The sequence below is a fragment of the Zea mays genome, chromosome 5 (genome assembly GCF_902167145.1).
Source record: "Zea mays cultivar B73 chromosome 5, Zm-B73-REFERENCE-NAM-5.0, whole genome shotgun sequence".
NCBI classification, from domain to species: Eukaryota; Viridiplantae; Streptophyta; class Magnoliopsida; order Poales; family Poaceae; genus Zea; species Zea mays.
The window spans coordinates 189,487,609-189,500,251 of record NC_050100.1 but is presented as its reverse complement, the minus strand read 5'-3'; the positions used below and the strand labels follow the sequence as shown (position 1 = coordinate 189,500,251).

General features: G+C 43.0%; 2 long non-coding RNA genes across 3 annotated transcripts; both read left to right on the top strand.

Moving 5' to 3' along the window:
* Positions 1-9,130: 9,130 nt before the first annotated feature.
* On the top strand, positions 9,131-10,274 carry LOC103627427 (uncharacterized). 2 transcript variants are annotated; one of them, XR_553603.2, is made up of 4 exons: positions 9,131-9,234; positions 9,338-9,552; positions 9,656-9,758; positions 9,885-10,274. It is a non-coding gene; the product is annotated as an uncharacterized lncRNA (long non-coding RNA). The 2 variants fall into 2 exon arrangements; XR_553602.4 differs by lacking the exon at positions 9,131-9,234 and having other exon boundaries at positions 9,288-9,552.
* Positions 10,275-10,617: 343 nt separating this feature from the next.
* LOC103628758 (uncharacterized) lies at positions 10,618-11,602 on the top strand. The gene is made up of 3 exons (XR_002262067.1): positions 10,618-10,738; positions 10,870-10,937; positions 11,115-11,602. It is a non-coding gene; the product is annotated as an uncharacterized lncRNA (long non-coding RNA).
* Positions 11,603-12,643: the final 1,041 nt, after the last annotated feature.

The window sequence follows — 12,643 nt, the reverse complement described above, 5'->3', positions numbered from 1 at the left end:
CATACCACCCTTGTGGTAGCACTGTTTTCCTGAGTGGTTATCCATGTTCCAATTAACATAATGATCTTATCATGAACAGTAAATAACAAACTGATAATAAAAGTATAATCATGAATAATGTATATCTCTATACCCAAAATCACATAAAGCAATAGCAGGTACTACCCAAAAATTCAGTGGTAAACAAGGTATAAAGATAGTCAAACTGGGGTAACCTATTGGGTCCCATCAAAATTAACCTATGCAGATCATTATGATTAATAAGAACATGATTGGGTAAAAAGAAGTGATCAAGGGCACAACTTGCCTGAGACTTGAGATTCCAGGTACCAACTTGCTCTTCAGATGACTCGTAACCTTGCTGCTAGACGTAGCAATACAAACAAACATGGTATAGGCAAAATTAACATCACACCAAACATAAGAATAAACTGCGTAATAATAATCTACACGTCGTAACGAGATCGTGGGTTCGAGAATCACTAAATTCGAAGTTACGGTTAAAGAGTTATGATTTTTTGAAGATTTTAGTGTTGGATACAAAAGAAATTAAGTGCATAAATTATACCTATGTTCATAATAAAATAAGGTTACCAGATGATACACAATATTAATATGAGTTTATTACAACTAGAATGGATCAAAAAGAGTTAAAACGAGAAAGATATAGATTTTACCATTTTCTAGTATTATTTCCCTACTCAATTTCCTGATTTTACAATGAAAAGTCACTAATGGATGGCAGCTGCTATTCTCATGAAGGTCAGGGTGCTATCTAAAAAGAAATGGATCGATTTGTAATTAATTTTGTATTCAGTAGGATGGCGGGTTGATTGCTTAAGAAACCGAGGACTCTTTAGCAAAAAGACGCGACCGAAGGGGTATCCGCACACTGGAGACGCCCAATCCCGAATCGACGGCTCCGAATAAATCCCCAATTGCGATGAACGGGTACGCGATCGTGACCATAGGATCGAGGATCGACGACCATAATTTCAAAATATCCCGCGCCCATCACCCCCATTCAATTCTGATCCAACCGCCCTGGTCAATCCTGGCCAAAGGGTAGCATTCATCTAATCACGACCGCATGCCATAAATCGGACGGTCGGCAGCGCCAGCAAGTTCAGTTACCGCGGCGGCGCCACGCCGGGGTATGGCGGGTCCGTGGTCCAGAGCACAAGATAGCACGCAGACGCGACAATAAGGAGAGAAGCATATGGCAAACATGTGGGACATACCTATTTGAGGGCGCGCAACAGGGAGACTTCTCCCCAACAAGCTTGCGGCTGAGCGGTCGGTCTTTGCTCCGGCGAGAAATCAACGGGGCACCAAACGATCCCAACGTCCGAGAAGGTCACCAACGCGCGCGGATGGCAATGCCGACCCCCCGGACCAGAGCAGAGAGTAGAGGCGCAGGTGGCGGCGCAAGCGTGCATGCCGATGACGGGGTCTCTCTCCTCCATGTATGTTTTGGTGAACGCGGAGTGGCAGCACACTTTCCTGGACCGCTTGGATGGATCAACGAGGAGGTGCGGCCGGGGTTTATTGCCGCGAGGTGGCGGCCGGTTCACGCAAGCTCCGGGCAGTGTCGTTGAACTCGCGCGGTTTCTGCGGTCCGTTGTGAGGGAGATAAAGCTGACAGCAAGGGCCCATGGTCAGTGGGTGGGAAGCACGGAGCACACGCGCACTTGAATGAGAGGGACGAAGGACTGACGATCGGTCCCCAGACGACATTGGCACAAGGGATAAGTCCGCACGCGCCCGTGATACTGCGAAGTGGGGCCCAACTATCAGGGAAAGGGGCGATTGGGAGAAGTGGGCCAGCAGACGACGAGCCGAATGGGCCGACTAGATGGTTGCGGCCCAAGTGGTATGGTTTTCTCTTTTTTCCTATTTTCCTTTCAAATTCCCAATTTAAAGATTCAAACTGTCTTTAAATTTATACTTTAAATTTCAGATTTTCAAATATTTAAATACCCTTCAATTGTGAATATATCCTCTACTGTTTTTAATATTATTTGTTTCCCCCATTCTCTCATTTTAGGAGTAACAATTTACTATTACAATTTCTATTCTCATTTTCTATTTTTTTATTTTTAAACTGAGGTCAAATTCATGTTTTCAATAAAGGGTCTTTCACAAAATTATAAGTATGAGATGCATTTTCTTCATTATTTATTTACTGGTTGTTTAACTAATTTATTATTAATTGATTATGAATAGGAAGGGTCCTAATAAATTCCCAAGGGATTTTAAAACCTCTAAAAAACACCATCATAAATATATTTTATTATATATATATATATATTTTCTACCAATTTTTTTGGGCCTTACACCTTATATATAGAATAATGCACATGCCAACATATAGCTTTGCTAAAATACTCACCAAGCCACATGACTTGCCAAAATGCTCACGCTAATCTCTACTAACTATTAAGAGAGTACCGTAGACTGCCCCCGCCTCTCTGCCCCTGCCGCGATCCGCACGCCCGCCCGCCGCAATCCCCGCCTGCCCTCCGCCCACCCGCCGCGACAGCCGCAAACGCCACGATCTGCCCGCCCGCCCGCCGCAATCCACGCCCGCCCTCCGCAATCCCCGCCCGCTCTGCGACGTGCTCGCCAGGTCCGGGACAAGCTCCATCCTCGCCACCCCTCACAAGGGCCAAGTCGTGCGTCTCCCGCCCCATCGCTAGAGCCACCCGCCCGCCGCGAACGCCATGATCCGCCCGCCCGCCGCAATCCCCGCCCGCTCTGCGACGTGCTCGCCAGGTCCGGGACGAGCTCCATCCTCGCCACCCCGCACAAGGGCCAAGTCGCGTGTCTCCCGCCCCCCATCGCTGGTGGCTCCGGCTCCCACGGCGGTGGCATCCCGCCGCACGCCTCTCGGCTCCCTTCACTGGCGGCCCCAGCCCCGGCGACACACGGAGAGCGAAAAGGATGGGTCTCCGGCGCACCGCCAGATCCCTCGCGCTCCACCTACCTTTGTCGCCACCGTCCCTGTTCTTATCTCCCATTGAACCTTGCAGTCGGTCGGTCGCTTCGCCTACTCAGGTACGCATGCACACCTCCTCCATCTGCCGCTCCCGTTCGTTTAGCAACTAGCTCCATCTCCACCTTTATATACTTGGACTCCCCTGCAACTCTGCAGAAGTAATATTTTAAGAGAGGCTGAATAATCAAAGACCCTCTTCTGGTCCAAACATAGAGCATAAAGAAGATAGCAATCTGGATAGTATACATACTGATAGTAAAAAAAGACTTATATAACACCATCCATTACTTTTTTTGTATACATTCATATATAACTACTTGGTTTGGGTAAAATAACTGAATTTGGCACACTACACTAAAGAAACACAGGTTCTGAACTAAATAATTATTTTATTTTTTAAGTGAAGGTTCAATGCCTATTGGGATAACGATGGTGGATAGATTCAGGAAGGGACGGTGTATTGTTTTGGGTGGTTTTATTTCTTTGGTTGGCTGTCTGTTTTGTGCGGTTGCTGCAAAATTTTCTCTGTATAACATTGTAGCTATTGAATACTTGTCTTATGCTGCAGCAGCGATAGCGGTGTAACAAGCACAGATTAGGCTTGAATTATGTATTTTTTGTATTTAGGTATTAAGAAGTAGCTATCTCAAATATCTCTGAACTCAAGTGACTGTCCCGTTCTCTGACCATACAAGAATTGGCAGATTTTTGGAAGTGTTTCTGACCTACTGAAGTATGCAAAGAGGGAACCTTCCCATGGGAGATCAACTTCTATGTTGTCCAGCATAATAGAGAAGTCATTAGCTGCTTCTTCTGTACTTAATTTCTTATAAGCAGTGACAAGAAAACTTCTTCTGATGTCATTAGCTCTGCATAGAGACTAAAGGAATCCTCACCATGTCGAGGATACAAGCAAATTACCAGAAAACAATCCTCAAGTTTTGAATTGTGATGTGAAAACACCGTCAAAAGTGGTTAATGAATTGTCACCCACTTTTACTCCTGCAGATCCGTCAAAAGGCTCAAGTATAAGCTTGTTAAAAACTTCTGGTGCGAGAGAATTGTTGAAGCTAGATCCTGAAACGCACTACCAAATCAGCTAAGAAATGATTACATAAGAAGGAAGGATATGGCCCATGTTAGTATTTTATTAAGCCATAATTTGTATGATGATATTGTCAAGCGTTAGAAGAAGGAAGGATATGGTCCATGTTAGTATTTTCTCCATCTGGCACACGAGCACCTTACAAACATATCCAAATCTCAGCATGGCCGTAGTGAGATTGGTCGTGGCCATGGTTTGGATTTAGCCTGTTTCTCTGCTTTAGCCTCTGTGGTCATGGTTTGGATTCCTGCAGAGATTATACTTATTAGTTATGTATGGTTGGATGATGTGTATAGTGTATTATCCTTATTAGTTCTTGCTTTTTCAATTCTTTGATGTGCCATCATAATTAAGTATTCTGCAATTTATAGTTATGTACTGCTCCTGTTGAAATATTATTCAGTTCACCAATGTGTGGTCACATTTTTCAGGGATTTGGACACCTTTCATTAATTACATACCCTTGCTGCTAATATGCTTGTTGGTGAGTTTTATCTATTGTTGCATTCTTTCTGATAAGTGGTAAATGACATGAAAATTGCTTGTTGCTGAGTTTTATCTGTTGTTGTATTCTTTCTGTTAAGTGGTGAAGGGCATGAAAATTGCTTGCTGGTGAGTTTTATCTGCTATTGCATTTTTCTGTTGGGTGATATATATCATGAAAATTGTGGATCAAACACAAACTGTCGAAACTGGTATTTTTCCCTGTATACATATGGACAGGGAAAAATAACAAAGTATCTCATTACTTCAAAGGACCGTCATATTTTCCTTCATTTCTTGTTGACTCGATGTTACTTAAGCAATAAACATCATTTGCGTCTCTGATTCTGTTGTTTTGGTTTCAGATTGGTCTCTAGAAATAATCTAAATCATTTAAAGAAGCCCAAGCAGCAGGATTCATCGAAGAGAGTGGGACTCTGGGTGATATATGGGAGACTGTGTCAAGCAGTGATCTTGTTTTGCTACTGATATCTAATTCTGCTCAGGTCCGCTTCATTGATCTAGATATATGCTTAGAAGCTTTGCACTTTGAATTGATCAACACTTTGTGTTTTCAACTATTATTGTTTTGATTGTGTTGCTTTGAAGTGAGACCGATTATTATGTTTAGAAATTTTCCTTATGACTAACACAATTCTTATCAACTTTTTATGCTACTCGTTAAGGGCTTTAAGAATGAGCTTTAGATTGCAAAAATAGCAACTGGTACCATCAGCTTCCGTTTCCAAGTGCCAACCAACAATTTCCATGTGGCTGAACTCTATCCACATTTAAATTTTTTAATACCTCTTCATATTGTAAACATCTTATTTTTTGCTATTATTACTAAATTTGCACACACAAGTAGTGACTATCTCAAACTCTATAGGTTACTCAATTAGATATTGTTTAGTGATATAGAAGACCAGAAATGAAACTTAGTCTAATTCATAGTCTGAAAGGTTACTGGTCATAAAACTCAGTAGATTGCATAATTTTATAGACACATGCTCTTGTTTAGTACCAGGAAAATGATCTGGTCTCTTCAGCCAGCATTATGATAACGCTTGTGAATTATGAAACTGCTCTAATTTTATAGACTATGCAATATCTAAGCAGATAAGGTGTAGAGTGCTACTTGTTATGTGTTTCCACAAAAAAATCTACTGTCTCGTTTTCATTGTTTTTTGTTATGTGTCATGTCAATCCCCTCTTCAACATCTGCGTAAGAAGAAAGCAAGTACTAAATCAGCACTAGGAATTACTATATACAAACAAAGCTGCTTAAATCTCTACTACTCTATAAGAGTCTAATGTAGACCATCCGTGCACCATGGTTCTGCCTCTCTCTTGTCGACGGGTGGACCATGTCAGCGTTTGCTCGCACACCCTCGCGCTTGCGTCCCACCAAAATCCAACTAACCACGTATCTCCAACGCCTGCCGCTGCCGCCTCTACGTCTAGGGTTTCCTCACCATACGCTTCGCCGCCGCCGCATGGGTTTCCTCACCATACGCTTCGCCGCCGCTGCATGTTCCTTCCCTTTTTTGCTCGCTGCTTCCACCAAATCTGCCCACCGGCTCTGGAGTGCTACAACTGTCCCGTCTGCCTCAGCAGACGCCTCCACCCTCGCATCGGAGCCGAGCAAGCGCTACACGGAGGTTTCTCGGCTACTTATGGCGAGCGAGGGTTGCATGACGGCGTCGTCAACCCATCGCAGCTCATCCATTCCCCTCGTCGAGGGAGTCGCCTTCGCTAACCGCTTCTCCATGTTCTCAATCCACTTTTCGCAGATCTGGGCCAACCGTGACCGCTACTGCGCGCCGAACCCGGACGACGACCTGGTCACCGACTACGATGACAGGGACATGGTGGTGGAGAACCTGCGTAAGCTCTGCGTGCACGCGTCGCCAACGCCTTCGGTCGCCCCTGGGTGTGGTGGGACTACGCCGCCGACTACCACCTCTGCTGCTCCATGAAGGTATGGACAACAAGTACAACCACGCCTACGTCGAGGATGCTCACCACCGGCGTAATCCGCTCCCCCACCGAACTTCTGCCGGCATGACAAATCTCCTGCTCGGCGCGCAGATCTCCTCCTCGGCGCGATCCACGGCCGAGCCCGCCCATCCCGCCGACGCTACCCCCACCAAACAACCGATCTGCTCGCCCACGATCTCCATGGAAGGTGGTCAATCGGCCTCTCCCCCGCGCTCCTTCATCAACCCCATCCGCCGCGTCCGCCGAGCCTCAAGATCGCGCCGAGGAGGAGATCTGCGCGTCGAGGAGGTGCTGCTGTTCGACGTGGATGGCCAGTCGTCGTTCGCTCCGAAACGGCAGGTGCGGGGCGGCGGGTTCCTGGAGGACAGCTCGGCGACACTGACGCCCCCGGCGGGGCCGCGCTGGCGCCGCGCTACGCCGGGCTGGTGATCTCGATCGAGCGGATGGCGCGGTCTCTGCTGCTGATCCGCCATTCTTACGCCCTTGCCCCGACACACGCTCACCACCGGCCCTCGCCAACCTCCAACCACGTTCCCCACACTGCTCTCGCCAATCATTAGAGTAGTAGAGATTTATTTTAGAATGCATGCCAATAGTTCATGTTGCAGATAACTATTTTATTTTCTTCAACAATAGTTCATCTTCAATTATTCTTATTTTCTTCAACAATAGTTCATCTTCAATGATTCTGTACATGCTGCTAGATTATTCATGGTTATCATCTCCTGCACATGGCGATATCTGGTAGGATTGAAGAGTTTATTCAGTGCTATGATAGGAGTATATGACTCAGTGAAAATTGCTAACGGTGGATATCCAACCAATGTTCCATATTTCTATTGAAAACAGTTACACTTGTATTTTATTTTTTTTTTGACACTTATGCTTGTATTTTATTTTGTTTAACATGGACACAAACACTTACCCAAGATCTATTTTTTTCCCCAAGACCATGCCTCTGGGTTGTGAAAAATATTTTCATTTTTGTAAATGTGCCTCAAGTCAATCGTTTGAATTTTATCAAGTCTAAAATACTTATTTGTTGTTTGTTTACCAAATATGTTCCTATCACTTCCCTTGCAATGTTAATTCTTGCAATGTTAATTCTGAAGCCATCTGACGACTACTACTACTCATGTGCATATTCTTTGCTGCTGCTATTGCCCATTGTGTTGCATCTGTTACTGCAGGGACTAGCGGTTCATGTGCACGTTCTGGTTCAAGATGTGGTGGATGACACAAAGGATGGGCTCCTAGGGCCGTGACGTCCCCTTGGAGACACAGTTCCTCATCGTCAAAGGGTCGTGGCTCACTGGCGAGCATCCCGTCGTGTACACCATCTTCCTCCCCATACTGGAGGGCTCATTCTGTGATATTCTTCAGTGAAACATCGGCGATGAGCTGGAGATCTGCTAGGCCTAAAGTTTCTTCTCTTGAAGTACATGGTATATTTGGGAGAGATGATGTTATCAAGTCACTTAGAGGCCTCTATGAAGTCTCAAAAAATCTGAAGGAAATTAGGTTCAAGGGTGGAGCTCTTTCTCTTGATATGTGTTTTACAAGCCTTCAGTTGTGTAAAGATGCAGCTGAATCTGAAGAAGCGAAAATGGCACTTTCTGCTGCAGCTAAGAAATTTAAGGTTCCTTCTCTGAAAATCTTGGGGAGATTGCTGGACACTGTAATGAAAGAAAGTGGGCTGGTCGCCGTGCAGAAGATGCTGGACAGAAGCTCTACATGTGGGCTCTGATAAAGAACAAAGAGGTAATTGGTGCATCACCATTTGCAGCTTTCGAGCAAGTTTTTCTGTGATCTTTATTTTGAAATTCTGCTTTTTATTTATCTTTTAAGACTGTAGTATGCAATGCTAGAGTTCTGGGACTTGGTCCTAGGTTCATGTCAGTTTATGTGCCCAAGCTTACGTTATGATTTTTTTTGCCAACCCTCGTACAAAAGGAACACTTGTTTCATTTTTCTGTCTTCTGATTAGCTTATTAGTGAACATTTGTCGACACATTTGTCTGTAATTAAAAATTCTAAATTAACTTTTTATAATTAATTTGTGTGATATTGATAATGTTTTCCACGCATATTTTGCATATTATAGTGATGTTTGTCGTTCCGTATCAATGTTTCATACAAATATTTTACTTCCATCGCAACGCACGGGCATATATCTATAATATATATTGTTATCGTGTTATTGTATGGTTCTGTTGCATATTATAGTGATGATAGTGCAAAGTTTGTTAAAAGGTAAGGGCAGCCATAATGTACAGTGCTGTAGTTGTATGTTTCATTTCTTTCTCTAATAAGTATTATATCATTTGATCAAGATCAAGTCAGTTTATGTTTGGGCAGGTTATAATGTTTTTGCCTTTTTATCTATTGTAGATACACTTTCTACACGAAGCAAGCTTTCTATTGGTGTTGTGTGTCCATACAATGCTCAAGTTACAGCAATACAGGAAAAGGTTGGGAAGGCCTGCAGGAGGAATGATTATTTCTCAGTGAAAGTAAAATCTGTGGATGGTTTCCAAGGCGCGGAGGAAGATATAATTACCATATCAACAGTCAGGAGTAATGGAGCTGGTACAGTTGGGTTTCTATCAAACTTACGGAGGACTAACGTGGCTCTAACAAGGGCCAAGTAAGTTCTGCACCGAGCATTTAAATTTCACTTCAATTACTTCATAATCTTTTATCTGGTGCATGATAATAAAAACTATTTAATTTTTAACAATTTGTTGTAGGCATTGCTTATGGATTGTGGGGAATGGAACCACTCTGTTCAACAGCAATTCCGTTTGGCAAAAGATTGTCAAGGACACAAGGGATAGAGGTTGTTTTTTAATGCCACTGATGAGAAGGAGTTGCTGAATGCAATTTTCAAGCCTGCTGTTGAGTATCCTCACGCGGACAATTTAGCTGGCGAGGAGACAAGGCAACGATTGAGTACCAGGATGAGGTGAGATGGGGAAATTGGTTAGTGGATGATTAGTTGAGTACTTCAAACTTGACTGTGCATAAGTATGGGATTTTCATTTTCATTTCTGTTGTGGGCTGTGCAGTCTATTCAATGTCGCTAAGGCAATAGTTACAAGATCCTAGAAGATAACCCGTGGCAGCTCTACTCTACAATAAGGGTGATAAAGATGTCTCGCCCAATGGAAGGTATGCTTGAAAGTTCTAATATTTTTTTGAATGACACATCGGATACATATGGTCTTTTCAATTTATCGACGTTGTTCATAAATATTTAGATTACATGTTTGTTTATATTACTGCTCTGTGATTTAGATATCATATTTAGACATGATCAAGGTAGCAAGATGTTGACCCCATGGGTCCTTTTGGTGGAATAATGATAGAGTGCGGCACCAATCAACCTATTGAGAAAGTGCTTGCAGTTGAAGATGCAATAAGTCTAATGCTTGGATTTTTTAACATAGATGCTGCATAGCTTTAGCCTTATTGATGCTTGAGTTGCTACCACTGAAGATCTTTTGAACTACAGTTTTCACAAGCACACATTATATTTTTCCTTCATAACGACTGATGTAAGAAGGGCAGGCTTGGTGTAGTGGTGAGAGTTGTCTCACTGAGTCACCAGGCCATGGGTTCGAAACAGCCTTATGGGGGGTCTGCCCTTTGTTATTCATAACGACTAATGTAGTTATGTGTGTTGTCTGTCTCTTGAGTATGGTGGTGCGAGGCCATGATTAATTGATGTCTTCATTTGAACATTACTGTCTTTGGTGGATACACCTGTTGGTTCTGAATTTCTGATCACTGGCCATGTGTAACCTTATCTGGCCTGCATCGCAAAGATTCCGATGTATTGTACCATTTATTTGTTGTACACTTGGTACTGAATCATACCAATAATTTACTTTCTTTTTGTTTTAGGGGAAACATTATCGAGAACTAGGTCGCATAGAAGACGAGAAGGCCAACAGGAATATATTTGAAGCTAGGTAATAGTTGCCATTCAAATACTTTTGGTAATTTGGTTCTGACTTCTTAGATCTAATCTTCTGTTTGCAGAAATAAGCATATAACGAACACAGTAACCATCGACTTGCATGGCCAACATGTCCAACATGCTATGAACCTTCTCAAAATTCACATGATGATTTGTATTTGCATTCCATGTGAGTACCACACAAGATTCGGTGTTGTAGTCTCTGCCAGTGCTTTAATTCACGCCACTTAGCTGTCTATGTTTTATCTCATGCTTTATTGTGCCTTTTTTGTGTGTTTTATACCTTTGTTCCTTAAACAGCTGTCTTACTCAGGGTAATTACCGGTTGTGGTTCAGAAGGTACAGGGAAGGGAAAAATAAAGCGCTCGGTAAGAAAGTACCTGTTTGAGTAGTAATTCTGGTTATTCTCAAAATGTGGCTTTCACAGGAGTTGCACTATTATTTGCAATTTGTATGCTGCGATTGTATGTTTCAGTGTAGTTGGATTTTGTTGTGAAGGCCTGAACAATGTTCTTGTTGAACTTTTGAAATGTAAATGGTGGCAGGTTATAGAGCTTGCGGAGAAGGAACATATTGAGTGGCGCGAAGAGAACTCTGGAACTGTAGCCCTTCGACTTGGTGGGCCAAGAGAGTATCGGTTCCTTGAGCATGAAAGCGATTCTGACCAAGTGGGGAACTTTAACATAGATTAACTTTTGATCTAATCTATGTATTCCCGTATTGATGTGTTATAGCTATGGATGCTGCCTAGGTTGCGGTGTAGGCTGTAGTTCTGACACAGAAGCTCGGTATTGTAGTTGTGTAAATTATGGTGTGATGTTGACCCCAGGCTGCTAACTGTGCAATCACAGAAGCTCTGACTGTACAACCGTAGCCCTTCTGTGAACAATGCAACACAGGAACCGTAATCGTGAGTTGAAGAATATCATACTATGGCCGATTGTCACGGGAACCAATTTTGGCCTGTACCAACTGGAACTTACGATTTGTATGAAAATATATTTAACACTTAGTCCACAAATATTACTTATCATGTTCGACTGAATACTTTTGAAATGTACTAATATTATAATGTGTTATAAAGTATCATTAGACTAAACATATACTATAATATGTAAGAGCATTTCCAACAGGAGTCCTAAACGAGATTCTATTTTAAAATATAGAACTTAAACATCAAAAACATGCTCAAGGATCCTATTTTATAAAAAATTATAAAAAATCATCTAACGATTATAGTGTTCATTATTTTGGGTTCTAAATATGGTATAGTACCTTACTAGATGAGTGCCCGTGCGTTGCAACGGAGACATATAATATATAAGTTACCGTGATATTATATATCCCCGTTGCAACGCATGGGCACTCACCTATATGTACATAAGTTATTACTAGGTGTGTGCCCGTGCGTTGCAACGGAAACATATAATACCATTGGTAACTTATGTAAGCTGGGGATGAACATCGACACATATTTGACCGGATCTTTTTCTTCCTTGGGGATCTGGGAGTGTTGCAACGGGAACATATAATATCATTGGTAACTTATTTATCGATTTAGGTGGGGCAGCAGGCTGCTGCGCTCTTGGGAGAGCAGCCCGTCTACCACGCCGTACAACGTACCATTGGCTGCGGGGCCGCCATGCCCCCAGTAGCGCTGCCCGACAAGGAGGGTGGGTATTTGGGGGAGTATCGATGAAGTATTACTCAGGTCATCTAACTAACTCAGCTAATTTGCTGTTCCAGTGAACACAACTGAAGCCGCGTGTATTCCGTTTCATCATCGATTATATGCATTATTATATACAAGTTAATGCAATATAGATACTGCTTTCTACCCACCCAATTCTCCTAATAATATGCATTCACAGTAAATACAACAATCTCCTAACAACAAAACCTTAAAAAACAGATGTATTCCTGAGCGCGTCACTTGTAGGCGTGGATGTAGTATTGGAAGTAGAAGTCCTAGATGAAGTTGGCAAGCCAGCGGGAGGCAGCGAAGCACAACATGACCGCGGCCCTCTGAACAGTCGACGTGAGGATCGTTCCCTTGGCGACGGCAAGGAACCCG